This window comes from Rhinatrema bivittatum, chromosome 1 (genome assembly GCF_901001135.1).
Source record: "Rhinatrema bivittatum chromosome 1, aRhiBiv1.1, whole genome shotgun sequence".
NCBI lineage: Eukaryota > Metazoa > Chordata > Amphibia > Gymnophiona > Rhinatrematidae > Rhinatrema > Rhinatrema bivittatum.
The window spans coordinates 469,092,301-469,107,225 of record NC_042615.1 but is presented as its reverse complement, the minus strand read 5'-3'; the positions used below and the strand labels follow the sequence as shown (position 1 = coordinate 469,107,225).

The following is a 14,925-nucleotide window of genomic DNA, read 5'->3' as shown; positions in this document are numbered from 1 at the left end:
GGACTGGGTGACCCCTGCCTGAAATGTGCTCTTGATCAGTTAATCGTCCAGATAAGGGAAAACATGCACTTTTAGTCTGTGGAGCTGCACCGACACTATGGCCAGGCATTTCCTGAAGACCCACGGGGCGGATGCAAGCTAGACTGGCAACACTAAGTACTGGAAGTGCTATTTTCCTATCACAAATTGGAGCTACTTCCTGTGAGCGGGGAAACTCGCAATATGAGTGTATGTGTCCTTTAGGTCGAGGGAGCATAGCCAATCCCCTTTTTGCAAAAGGAGGATCAAGGTACCCAGGGAAACCATCTTGAACTTTTCTTTTTATTCAAGGTCTTCAGGTCTAGGATGGGACAGAGTCCTCCTGTTTTGTTTGGCATCAGGAAGTACCTGGAGTAGAATCCTCGCTCTCTTTGCCCTGGTTGTACGGGCTCGGCTGCTCTAGCTGTTAAGAGGGAGGAGAGCTCTGCCTGTAGCACCTCCTGATGCACTATTGGTCCCCAATATGGGCAGGGAGGGCAATTTGGCGGGACATCCAATAGATTTAATTGGTACCCCTGGCAGACGATGGACAAAACCCACTGGTCTGAGGTTACACTGGATCAATGATTTGCAAAGAACCACAGCTTGCCTCCGGAGGGTCCATCATCCAGGGTACGGGCAAGTGGCTTACGCTCCTTATGGCCCAGTCAAAACCCAGAGTTAACTGAGGAGCTGGTGGGGCTTGGAAGCTCTCTGCTGCCTGGATGGTTGCAGGAATTCTGATGGTGTTGATGGGATCGAGGAGGCGGGGGATTGTTGCGTAGGAGATGGATCCTTGGGCTGAGGTGGTGTTGACGCAACCCGTAAGCAAGGCCTACGGATCCCCACCATCAGCAGGTGGAGTGGGCTGAAGCTGGAGGCCACTGGAGCTTCACCTATACCAGCCCACACTGCCCTTGGGTTGAGCCTTCGGATGCCGGGGCCGGCAGGACTTAGGCGAGCCTCAAGGTTAAGCACAGGTAGGAGATGGGTGAGCCCAGAGACAGCAGCCAGCAGTTGGCGTGGTCCTATCCCGGACGGGACGCGGAACTGGAACTCAAGCACCAAAGGACAAGAAGGAACTGAAGGTGCCTGAGCAAAGGAAGGTCGAAGCCTTAATAGTCTGTGTGCAGAGGATAGGGGCAGAGGCGTCACTGTCAAGCTTGAATGGAAGCTGGCGGCACTTAGGAGGTGTAGCAAGCAACATGGAACTCTGGACTCAAGAAAGTCTGAGGCAAAGTCGTTCGTAGTAATGGTCAAGGCACGGAGAAGACAGACGTGGTCAGAATTAGCAATGGTCAAGGCACGGAGAAGACAGGTGTAGCAGAGGTCAGGATTGGAGAAGGCAGGCAAAGTCAGGCGTAGCAGAGGTCAGGCTTGGAGAAGGCAGGCGAAGTCAGGCATAGCAGAGGACAGAACCAGGTAGTCGATCCAGTAGACAGATGAGACGAACACAAGGAACAGGAACCAGGAATCACAGGAACAAGACAAGCGCAAGGCAACTAGAACTCGGAAAGCGGAACAGGAGACCAAGGCAACCTGTTGCAAATGCATTGCTTAGGAGCACTGCCTGAGCTTTTATATGTTGAGGGAACTGACATCAACATCCGGGTCCGCGGCCAGGTTCCCGCCGCGGGCCCTTCAAAGGTTTCACTGGTGTGCGTGCGCCTAGAGAGGGGCGTGGTGTTGCCGGCGGCGTCTCTCCACGAACCCCGCGGAGAGGCCCAATGGATGGAGGCATCCTGGCTGCAGGTCCCGGGAAGCGGAGCAGGGCCAGAGGTGCTGGTGGAAGTCAGAGGTCGGGACTGGTGGCCCACTGCCACCAATGACGAGGAGCTGGAGCCTGAAGCTTGTGTAGAGAGGTGAGAGGACCGCACCGTGGGGCTGCTGCGGGCGGCGAGCGTAACAAGGATAGTACTTCCTTTGGCAAAAGAAAGACCTCCTTGGCCCCAGCCTCAAAGACCTCATGGATGAGAAGGATGGGTCTGGAGTGCTGGCGGAGAGTTGTTGGAGGGTTTCATGATGGTCCCGGAGTTGGGCCACAGCATGCTTTACCCTATCGCCGAAGAGATTCTCTCCAGTGCGCTGCAAGTCAGCGAGTCATTCCTGTACTGCTGGTCAGAGATCCGAGGCTCGCTGTAGAGACCCTCAATGCTGATTCGAAAACATCATAGGTCGCAAGGACCTCATGTTTTCCGCAGTCCAAACCCTTGTGCACCAGCGGCATGAGGGTGTCTTGCTGCTGTTGAAACAGCTGCTCAGCCACTTCCTGCACCTGCTTCCAGATGACCCACAAGTATTGGCTTATGTAGAGCTGGTAGGCAGTGATGCGGGCAATAAGCATGGCACCTTGGAAAACCTTCCTCCCAAGAGCATCCAATGCCTGTGGTTCGACCCCGAAGGTGCCGAAGAGTGGGTCCGAAAGCACTTGGCCCTCTTGGGGGCAGATTCGACCACCATCAACTGGTGGGGCAGCTGATGCTTATCGAATCCAATAGCTTTTTAGATGAGGTACCCCCCCCCTTTCTGCCTTCTTATTCATGGGAGGCACTGTGAGGGGGTGTTCCCAAATCCTCAGCAGCAACTCCTTAAGGATCTTGTGCACCAGGACCTACACAATCTCCTTAGGAGACTCCACGAACTGAAGAATCTCAAGCATTTTGTGCCTGGCATCTTCTTCATTTAAAATCTGGAATGGGATGGCTTCTGCCATCACCCTTACAAACCCTGCGAAGGTTAAGTCTTCAGGCAGAAACCTCCTTCGCTCCTCTGGAGAAGAAGGGTCTGATGGGAGACCATCCAAATCCTCGGAGGACTCTGTCTGATCATCCCTACAAGGGTCATAGGGACCTTCATCCTCACTGTATATCTCAGGGATGGGGCCCTAGGTGTCGGCCACGTGCAGACGTGCAGGCACCAATGGAACTGGATAGGGGAATACAGGTCTGGGCATCTCTGCTGGCTTCGACAGAGCTTCCTCCTCGGAGTAACCAGTGACGACCACCATATTGGTAGGGAGAGGCCTCGGTGCTGCCCCACGAACCAATGCCAGCTGGGTTGGTAAGGCACCGATGAGCACCCTGAGCTTTTCCAGAAGCAGTATGAGTATGGGTGGCACTGACTACAGTGCCGTCAGCGACATGGAATTCAAGCCCTCCACTGCTAGCTGGACTCGACGCTCCAGCTCCTCCTCAAATGTTGCCTATGCCAACACCATCTGGGAGGAAGGGGGGTGGCCAGATCCTCCTCGGACTCACAAGGGGGATTAGTGACTGGTACCAGAATTGGTGGAGATTGTCATGGACCTCGGGCATCGATGGAGATTGAGAACTCCTTGCTATGGGGTCACTTCGGGGGCATTGCAGCAAAAGCCAGTGTGTCCCTGTGCCCAACTCCAGGGCCGATGCTTCTTGGTCCTCCCTCGATGCTCGGCCTGGTCTTTCCCCAGTGTCGAGGTCAATGATGATGAACCCGGCATCCTTGGCCCAGAGGAGATCAACAACAGTCAGTCTCCTGCGCCCCAATCCACCAACAACCTCGATGGAAATGACGGTCCCACCAATGTCGATGGCGTGGTATCCAGTGGTGTGGCTCCGAGGTCCTCCAATGCCGATGCCTCAGACATCTTCGACCTGAAGAGGTGGTCCATCTTGTTGAGTTGAATCCAACGTCCCTTCAGGGTCATCTGGGCACACAAGCAGCAACCCTGGACATCATGCAATGCCCCAGGCTAAGGATGCAAACATCATGAGGATCGGTGTTCGACATGGTCCTTGGATACTAGGGGCATCAGCAGAAACCAGAAACAGCCATGACGAGGCAAAACAAAACAGGGAAAAGACAGAATGATGGCAGTGGGCGTCTATGGAAGTTGAGCACTGAGGTACTGCCACCACAAGGGGAACAGACCACGAAAAGAAACTTACCCAAACCCTGAAAACCCTGACTGGAGGCACTACGGGGAGGCACCAAGAGGGACCCGGCAAGGAACTGAAGGAAAAAGATTGTGAAAAACCGCAAATCAAAGCTTTCCACAAGGCAAAAGCCAAAAATATTTTTAGCTCAATCAAACCGTGAGGCTCACCACTCTGTGGAAAAAAAGAGGCTGAACAGTGACCCCCACATGGATGCATGGTATAGGGCATGCTGGATAAACTCGTTGTGCTAGTCAAAGTTTCTAGAAACTTTGACATAAGTTTTCTGCATTGGGCTCCATCTGATGATGTCAACCATGTGTGAGGATTACTATCCTGCTTGTCCTCGGAGAAAAAAATGCTTATTCTAGAATGTTTGCTAGTAGCAATGGCTGTTGACTAAATGTGAACATTTTGGAGAAGTCTACAGGGCTAGTACATTGAGCAAGTATGATGTAAATGAGAGATAACATAAGATATAATCACTTCATTTATACTGAGACTTATTTAGTACTACCTAAAACTAACATGCAAAACAGAATAAATATGTATACATGAACCATATAGTGCTAGTAGTGATAATGCCATTTTATAAATACTTCTAGGCATCTACAGAAGATCCCATTATCCAGCAGCTCCATAGTGCACCTCAGTTCTATCATGTATGGGGCAACAATCAAAACTGCTCACGTTAGTGCAAACTCTGGGTACTTTTACCTACTGGGATAGCATCAATAATCAAAACAAAAATACATATGGGCTTTTGCTATGATTATTGTCCCTGGAAAAATTATCTGCAGAGATTGTGTCTGCTTTCTCTGCAAGTAATTTTTCTGTTGAAAACACACAAACTTTTGATCATAGAAAAAGCAGAGTTGCTTACCTGTAACAAGTGTTCTCACAGGTCAGCAGGATGTTAGTCCTCACATATGGGTGACATCATCAGGATGGAGCCCAATCACAGAACACTTTTGTCAAAGTTTCTAGAACTTTGACTGGCACCACTGAGCATGCCCAGCATGGCACCAACCCTGCATCCAGCAGGGGTCTCCCCTCAGTCTCATGTATATTAAAAATTAAGTGCGAAAAATAAAATAACAAATCGCAAGCGTACCCAACTCCGCGGGGTGGCGGGTGGGTTTCGTGAGGACTAACATCCTGCTGTCCTGTGAGAACACCTGTTACAGGTAAGCAACTCTGCTTTCTCACAGGACAAGCAGGATCGTAGTCCTCACATATGGGTGAATAGCGAGCTGAGGATGCCTGAGCATTGTACCAAAAGCACCCAAAGACGTGTAACAGGCACAACAACAGGGGTGATTTTGGAAGAGGGCAGCCTGAAATTCCCAGCGGGCTGTTAGAAGGAAGTTGGGTATTAAGTTGAGAATAAATTGCGCAGAACAGACTGGCCAAAGAGAGAATCTTGGGTGCCAACCTTGTCCAGGCAATAATGAACTGCAAAGGTATGGCGAGAACTCCATGTAGCAGCCCTGCAAATGTTAGCAAGAGGTACAGATCGAAGGTGTGCTACCGATGTTGCCATTGCTCTAATGGAATGCGCTTTAACGCGTTCCTGGAGCAGAAGGTCTGCTTGCTGGTAGCAGAAATAAATACAGTCCGCCAGCCAGAACAACAGTGTCTGCTTGCCCACCGGGATTCCCAGTTTAATTTTATCAAAGGAGATAAATAGCTGAGTGGACTTCCTATGGCCTGTAGTGCGTTCCAAATAAAAGGCCAGAGCATGCTTGCAGTCCAAGGAATGCAGAGTCCGCTCACCTGGATATGAGTGGGGTTTTGGAAAGAAACTAGGCAAAACAATGGACTGATTTACATGGAACTCAGAGACTACTTTTGGTAAAAATTTAGGATGAGTGCGAAGGACCACCCGATCATGAAGAAATTTTGGGTAAGGGGGGTATGTTACCAGCGCCTCTGGCTTACTGATCCTGCGGGCAGATGTCAAAGCTAGAAGGAAAAGTACTTTCCAAGTGAGATGTCGTAACTTGCAGGAGTGCAGAGGCTCAAACGGAGGTTTCATGAGTCACGCTGAGACCACATTAAGGTCCCAAGCAAGGGCCGGGGGACGGAGAGGGGGCTTGAGGTGAAACAAGCCCTTCATAAAGCGCACTACTAAGGGTTGTGTCGAAATACCCTTATGGAAGGCGGCCACCGCATGAACATGTACTCTAATGGAGGAAGTTTGTAGACCCGACTCCGAGAGGTGCCAGAGGTAGTCTAAAAACTTCGCTGAGGGGCAAGTAAAGGGATCTAACTCCTTTGAAGTGCACCATAATGTAAATCTTTTCCATTTAGAATGATAATATCTTCTAATAGAAGGCTTTCGTGAAGCTACCAGGACCTGGGATACAGAGTCCAAGAGACTGAGAGGCTGCAAGATTAGCCTTTCAACATCCAAGCTGTCAGCGACAAGGCCTAAAGGTTGGGATGGCTCTGTTGTCTGTTCTTCTGAGATATCAGAGACGGATCTGTGCCCAGATGAATTTGTTGACGGACTGAGAGGTTGTGAAGGATGGGAAACAAACCTGACGCGGCCAGTAGGGGGCTATGAGAATCATGAGGCCCTTGTCCCGGCGTAGCTTCACGAGAGTTTTGCTGATGAGAGGAAGTGGTGGGTAGGCATACAGGAGACCAGTAGCCCAAGAAAGGGCGAAGGCGTCCCTTGGTGGAGTTTTGTGACTGCGATGTAGGGAGCAGAAGCTGTCCACCTTGCGATTGTGAATCGATGCAAAGAGGTCAATGCTTGGATACCCCCACTTCTGAAATATCTGATCAGTCACCGCGGGGTTTAAGGACCACTCGGGCTGAAATGAATGACTGAGTTTGTCCGCTAAAACATTGTCTACGCCCGCTAGGTAGGTCGCTCTCAGTAACATGGAATGAGAGAGAGCTAAAGCCCAAATCTGTGCTACTTCCTGACACAGGAGGTAGCAACCGGTCAGCCCCTGCTTGTTGATGTACCACATCGCTACTTGATTGTCTGTTTAGATTAGGATTGTTTTGTTGGATAAGCAATCCTTGAAGGCTAGAAGAGCATATCTGATCGTCCTGAGCTCCAGAAAGTTTATCTGATGTTGCGCCTCTGCTGCAGACCAGGTTCCCTGAGTTTGCAGGTGGTTGACATGTGCTCCCCAACCTAGAGTGGAAGCATCGGTTGTCAGAATTATCTGAGGTTCTGGAGCCTGAACGATAGCCCCTTGAGCAGGTGGGACTCTTGGATCCACCAAGCCAGTGAGAGACAAAGCTGCCTGGTGACATGGACAATGTTGGACATTGAATGGTGGGCCTGGGACCCCTGGGATTTTAATGTCCATTGCGTTACTCGCATGGCAAGTCGAGCCATTGGGGTAACATGGACCAAGGACGCCATATGTCCCAACAAGACGAGGATATGACGAGCAGTCGTGGCTCGGCGAGACTGTACAGTGCCCGCAGGCACTGCCAGCATATGAGCTCGGTCCCCGAGAAGGAAAGCTTTCACTTGGATAGTGTCAAGATACGCTCCATTAAAGGAGAGGGATTGAGATGGAATGAGATTGGACTTCTGATAATTGATTAGAAATCCCAAGGACAGTAGGAGATGCCGTTGCTTCTCTCCAGCCCTGGACATCTGCTTCGTCTGACCATCCTTTCACTCTCTCCTCATCCAGACCTCAGCCTTGCTTGCCACTGCTTCCAGACTGCCACCAGCCCTGAACCCAGCTTGCTTAAAGACGCCTCTTCAGCCTTTGTCCTGGACATGGTTCATTCAGGCTTCAGCATGCTCTTGCTCAGGCGCCCTCTGTCAGACTACTCCTATTGGCACCCAGGTCTCTGGGACTCCTCCTCATCCAGTACAGACTGATGCCTACACTAGTTTCTGCCTCTGGGCTGACCTTGATCCATCCATTGACGACCACTGACGGAGGCCACCTAAGTCCAGCCGGCCCCGGCAGCCAAAGGCTTAACCCGCGGGGAACGAGGGCTGGTACTGAAGCGCCAGCCGGCCTCCGTCCATCAGCCCTCTCTGCCTGCCAACGATGGGGACCCGAAGGCTCCCTCCTACGGGTAGCGTCAACCCCACCTCAGCCCAAGGGTCCACCTCCGGCACAATATTACTTGTGAAATTTGACTTTGAGTAAGACTTAAATTCTACTTTGAGATTATACTTTAAGAAAGCTCAGCTACTTTTTTATGATCAGAGAATCTAGATTTACCCCCATGGCAACATGGCCAACTGTGGCTTAGGAAAACAGCCAAGGGAAATAAGGAAGCTGAATCTGGCTGCTCTTTAGGTGCAGTTATTTACAATGACAAAACCAAAATCAAACAGGTAACACACAGTCCTCAAATGTAACAGATCTTAGTGTAGAGAGGATTTCTCCCTGCTCCCCAGGGCCTGGTTTAACCCTTCCAGGCCCTAGGTCTTGGGTTTTTTTTTCAGCATTTTAAAATTTAAACAAAAAGAAACTCTTGCAGATAAATATCAGTGCATAGTAATCTTTACATATAAAGAAATTAACAAATACAATACCAGAATTCAAAAACTTGCACTGGAAAATAATATAAGAAAAGGGAGGGACTCAGAAATTGGAGCAATTTTTACAATACTTCCCTGAGGCAATTACAGGAAGCCGAGCAAGGTTCACCTCTCAATGCCAAACCGGCTTACAGCCATTAGGTGTGTGTATCCAAAAATGCTCTAAATAGTACAGGCTCAAAAAAGGTATAATTCACATTTTGATACATAATACAGCACTTGCATGGATATCAAAGAACAAATTTGGCCCCTATTTCAAGAGCATCTGGATGCATAGAAAGAAAATTCTTTCTGCGAGATTGGGTAGATTTTGTAAGATCAGGGTAAACCCATATATTTGACCATAGAATAAAAACTGTCTGTTTCGAAAGAAAAGTCTCAAAATATTATTCCGATCCATAAGAAAAGCAAAGGAAATTAGGAGCTGTCTCCTTCTAACAATCTCAGTCTCTTGAGAAATTTCCAGGATTTCCGAAATATCCAGAGATGGCAACTGCCTAGATACTTCCTCAGTACTTCCAGGGGTTTGCAGTAAATAATAAGCCTTCATAATCACTGACATAGCGGTATCTGGTATTTTCAGCACCTGTTGAACATATGTTTTAAAGAGTTCCAAATGCAGTATCATATTTATCACAGGAAAATTCAGTATTCTAAGGTTGTGAGATCTCAAAGCATTTTCTATATTTTCCAATTTTTTACTAGTAGCTTATTCAGCTTGTACCAAGTTCTGTTGTATTTTCTCAGAAGCATTTAAATGCTGTTCTATATTTTCAACTTTAAAATTGTATCAAGCTAGATATTTCACCTGGATGCAGCTCCATCACTGCTTTCTACATTAATGGTGGGGGTGGAAGGGAAATAGAACCAAGAGCTAAGAGAAACAGATAAGCATGAGAGAAAGTGTGTGAAGCTTGCTGGGCAGACTGGATGGGCCGTTTGGTCTTCTTCTGCCGTCATTTCTATGTTTCTATGTTTCTATGTAAGAAGAGACTTCCGGTGATGACTTCACCTGAAAGGCAGTAGGAAGTGTGAGCTCCGCGGCTCCCTTCCAAACTTATCCCCAATAATCGATCGCAGCGGCGGCATTTTTGCTCGTTTCAAGCCAGGAAGGGGTCTCATAACTTCGTGCTCCGATGCGGATATCTGGAGAGCCGGCATCTCGAGTGATTGCAGGGGAACCAGCTCGCATAAGCTCCCAGCGCCACGCAGTCAAAATGGCGGCCACCCGACTAGAGTCAACTAAATAAGCCCCCGGAAGCGGCGGCGATTCTTAGGTGCTATGTTGGAGCGGATTGGAGTAGGTCAGTGCTGAAGCAGGAATGTTTTAGGCGCCTTGGAGTGGCAGGAGATCGGGGATGTGGTGGTGCGGTCACAGAAAGAAGAACAGGGACAGAAAAAAAGGGGGAAAAAAAAAAAGTGCAGCAGCATGGCCAAGATGGCGGCTGATCGCTTGCAGTCTCAAAACTGATCACTGGACCCTGGTTCACTGGCTAAGATCTGTCAGGGAGAGGGAAGCTGCGTCTGAGAACACTGTAGAAGATAAAGTTACCTCGCCGGAAGGCAGGACAGCGAGCTCTGCATTTCCTCCTCCATTTTCTCACTCTTTTACCAGCAGCAAGAACTCCTGTTGATTTCACTGTGCACCACTACAAGCCGCTTAGCCCCACCAGTGCCAACAATTTGTAGTGCGCTGGCACAATTTTAAGTTGGGGAACCACGGATTGCGCAAGCGGAGTTACCGGGCTTGTACCAAGCGAGGGAATCACGCAGCCAAAATGGCGGCAAATGCAGAAGGCACAAAGCAGCTCACCTCCGTGTCAGAAGATGTCCTAATGCAAATCTCGTCCTGGGTCTCAGGAGCATTGGATGAGAGCCTCATAAGATTACAGACTATGATGGACGACATAAAGGGGACCTTAGAAGGGCAGGCCAAACGAATGGACGGCGTGGAGCAAAGGGTCAGTGACCAAGATGACAGGCTGGTAACTGCAGAAAGGCAGGTTCAGCTTCTCACGGAACAGCAGGCTGTACTTCTGACTCGGATAGATGACCAGGAGGAACAGAAATCAACGGAATAATATCAAGCTGGTTGGAATCCCAGAAACTGTACGAGAATCTGAGTTGTATCACCTCATCGAGGACTGGCTTCCTAAACATTTAGAGACTTCCTTAGTTGGCCAGCTACGCTGCGAACGTGCCCATCGAAAATAGGTCCTCCCCGGGAAGGGGATGGTAGGCCGCGACTTGTCATGACGCGTATTCTAAACTGGCTACATAAGGTGCAGCTGATGCACGAATGTCGGAAACGTCAGCTGATAGAATATGAGGGGAATCGCATTCTACTCTTTACTGACTTTTCAACAGCAGTCACTTCGCAGCAGAGAGCAATGGCTCCCATGTGCACTGAATTGCATAAGAGAGGCATCTCGTTTGCATTACTTTATCTGGCCAAGTTGCGGATACATCATGATAACAAGACTCTCTTTTTTCTCAAACCTGATGAGGCATCCGCATTCCTGGCAGCCTTGGATCCGGCGGTGCCCCTGGAGCAGGGGTAGCCTAACAGAGGTTAAACACAAGTGTGACCTGCCACTGCTTGTTACTTTTTGACGAATGTTGGGAAATATGCATCCAGGGATGGCATATTACTCACCTTGGCTCGGTGCCAGGGTAGCTGCTTTCTCGTTGTTATATTCAATGCCCTGTTCAAACTTCGAGTTGTATTGACTCGTGAGAGTCTTCCTGGAGGATTGGCTCCCAGAGGGGGGCCGCAATACCTGAATGATGCCGTTGCTGCTTTTTGTTCGAGTTTAAAAAAAAAAAAGTTCCATGTTTATAATTTAGTAGTCCGCAAATGTGGTCTCACTCTTACATTTTCACTGTTAATTGAGAGGGGGGGAAGGGGGTGGAGGGGAACTCCAGCATGCCTCAGACAACCAGGTATGTTGGGGTTCGGGGCCTCCTAAGGTTGCAAACTATAAGGTATGTGAGTGTGTGGATTCAGATCTGGTGTGCATGGTGTGTGTGGGAATGGCTGTGGGGGGCATGGGTGGGCAAAAAGAAATCTCTCGGAGAGGGGTATGCACTTTTGGAAGGGGAGCAGTCTACAATGGACGATGACATGGTAGGGTTCATGCTCTTTCCATATGATCCCGGAGGCTCAGGCTGGGGAGCCAAGGGATTTTTCAAAACGGCCAATTTCTTTGGAGAGCTTGATCGGGCCTGGCCTATAGGAATCTAGCGCTATGGCAGCAGTAAAATTCACTTCTCTTAATGTACATAAGAACATAAGAAATTGCCATGCTGGGTCAGACCAAGGGTCCATCAAGCCCTGCAGCATCCTGTTTCCAACAGAGGCCAAAACCAGACCACAAGAACCTGGCAATTACCCAAACACTAAGAAGATCCCGTGCTACTGATGCAATTAATAGCAGTGGCTATTCCCTAAGTAAAACTGATTAATAGCCATTAATGGACTTCTCCTCCAAGAACACTCCCCAATCAAAAGGAAGAAGCTTTTAATGGCTTTTAAGCGTATGAGCGCGCAGGTGGTGTTCCTACAAGAAACCCACCTATCGGCAGGTGAACATCTAAATTGAAAAGAGAATGGGTCGGACAATGTTTTTTCTCTTCTTATACTTCGCGGAGACGCGGAGTTGCAATATTAATTCATAAACAATTGTCTTTCCAATCAGAGAGGGTATCGCAGGACCCGGAAGGCCATTACATCATTGTCCAGGGACTGTGTAACCAGCAGAAAGTGGCGCTCTGTAACGTATACACACCAAATGTTTATAATCATGATTTTTTCACACACTTGCTGGGGTTGTTGGGGGAATTTTCAGATTGTGCATTGTTGGTGGGGGGAAATTTCAATTATATGGCCAATAAACGAGAGGACTGTAAACCGCCTAAGTCTGTGGAGCCCGGAGATACTCAAAAAAGACCCAACTTTATGTGTCACGAGTTACGCTTGCTAGATATTTGGCGGTCTCCGCATCCAGGAGAACAGGACTACACTTTTTTCTCACATCCGCATGGGTGGTATTCGTGCCTAGATTATTTTCTGGTTTCGGAATCCTTGTTCCCCAAAACGTCGACAGCCACCATAGGTACGATAGCCCTGTCCGACCATGCTCCGGTGTCAGTTACTGTCACCCTGGGCCAAACCCCGAAGCCACCCTTTTTTCTTGGCGTATGCCCCTGGATTTTTAATGGACAAGGAGTTCTCCCATTTCCTTCAAGAGCGCTGGGAGGAATATGTATTATTAAACACAAGACCAGATGTATCACCCAGGACTCTATGGGAGGCAGGAAAAGCAGTGATGCGTGGCCATATTATAGCCTACGTTGCCAACCCAAAATAAGGCTAGAAATGCTGAAATACTTAAACTTACTGTAGCATTGAAAGCGGCCCAACTCCGGCATATACAGGAGATTTCTGAGATCAGTAAACGGGAGGCAGAGGGTATTCTGAAAATGCTACATGCGCTCCTACATCAGAGAGCATCCAAATCTCTGAGATATTATCAGTTTCAGCTGTATCGCTATGGCAATAGACCTAGTAAAATGTTAATTAGCCTGGTTCGAGCCCGGGGTCCTAAATCCTGCATCACTAGTATTAAAGACCGGGCTGGGGTTTGTCAGGTATCCACTCAGGCGATCGTAGACCGATTCCACGAGTATTACAGTAGATTATATGGGGATAAACCTAGTAATGTTGAGCTGAGGGAGGAATTCTTTCATAATCTTCTCTGGCCTAGGTTTTCTGAGGACCAACAGGCCCTATTAAACAAGCCAATAGTAGATGCAGAAATCCATGCGGTCATACATGGCTTGAAACCAGGCAAGGCCGCAGGCCCGGACGGATTAGGCCCTGAATTCTATAAGATATTAAAATTCCCTGTCCTGCCGGTGTTGCGGCAGTATTATAATAGTTTGACACAGGAAACGACTGTCAATCCCACGGAAAATCAATCTACTATAGTACTATTGCTGAAGCCTGGCAAGGATGTGCAAGAGGAGGGTTCGTATCGGCCTATTTCTATAATTAATGGTGATCTGAAAATCCTGTCTGCTGCTCTAGCAGCTAGATTAAACTCCCTCCTGCCCTCAGTAATTCATGCAGACCAAACAGGTTTTATTAAAGGGAGGCAAGGGGTAAAAAACATGAGGCGTTTGATTGGCCTTCTCAATTTTCATCTGACAACGGAGGTGGTGGTCCTGAGCCTGGATGCAGAGAAGGCTTTTGATTCGCTCTCAGGGAAGTATTTATTTTCGGCTCTACGGATTTATGGTATTTCTGGTCCTTTCCTAACTTGGTTACAGGAACTGTATAGTGATCCTAGTGCTTGTTTACTTATAAATGGGGCCTTATCTACGGCTTTCCTATTCAATGCAGGGTGCGACAGGGCTGCCCCCTTTCACCTCTCTTATTTGTTATGGCGTTAGAGCCTTTGGTCATTAAACTACGGCTAGATGGGGAGTTTAAGGGCCTCCAGGTGGGAAGACACCAGATGAAATTGGCAATGTTTGCTGACGACATTTTATTGTTTGTAGGCCATCCAAAAGATAGTATCCCTGTCATTATTCGCCATTTTACCACTTTCCACAGTATAGCGGGCTTGACGATTAACTTTGCAAAGTCGGAAGCTCTGGTATTAGATCCTCGGGTACAAAATTATTGGACAGGTGGTTTTCCTTTTACGTGGGCCCAGAACAAAATAAAATATTTAGGGGTTTGGATCCTGTGAGATCTCGCAAATCTTTATGAACTGAATATTACAAATATTATAGCAACTTTAATCACCCAACTCCAGTCATGGCAGACTCTACCGCTTTCCCTCTTTGGCAGATGTGCCTTGCTAAAAATGGTTCTTATGCCTAAGTTATTATACAAGATGCACATGTTACCTTGCTGGCTAACAGGAAGGGATGTCACTAGGTTACAAGCTGCTTTCCAAAAATTTGTGTGGGTGGTAAAAAGGGCTCGGCTGAAGTACAAGATTTTGATGCATCCCAAGGGGGGGGAAGGCATGGCTTTGACAGATATCTGACTAATTAATGCAGCCTGTCAACTCCGCTTTGTAGGAGAGTGGCTACTTGATCAATACACTTACTGTGAGGATGGGCTAGTTATTAGCATGGTTTCCCCATGGTCCCCATTATATCTTTTGCAGGCTAGTAACACTGCTTATCGCGCGTTACAAATACCGCGCAGTCTGGTTCACTCATGTCGCCAGGCTTGGCGATGGATCAGGGCACAGGGAGGCATGACTGGACTCGTTTCTCTTTTAATGCCATTGTTAGGAAATTGGGATTTCCTTCCAGTATGTGAGCATTACTCTATCTTTGACTGTCTACAAAAAGGACTTCTGTTCATTTTCCAATTCTATTCCGAAGATACAACGCAAGTGAGAGATTTTGCATTGTTGGCAACAGATTATGAATTGC

The 14,925-nt window shown here is 48.3% G+C and overlaps 1 protein-coding gene across 2 annotated transcripts in view; it reads right to left on the bottom strand.

The window, feature by feature from the left end:
• The window catches only part of IFT74 (intraflagellar transport 74), a 584,252-nt gene that overhangs the window by 249,057 nt on the left and 320,270 nt on the right, over positions 1-14,925 (bottom strand). The window lies entirely within an intron of this gene.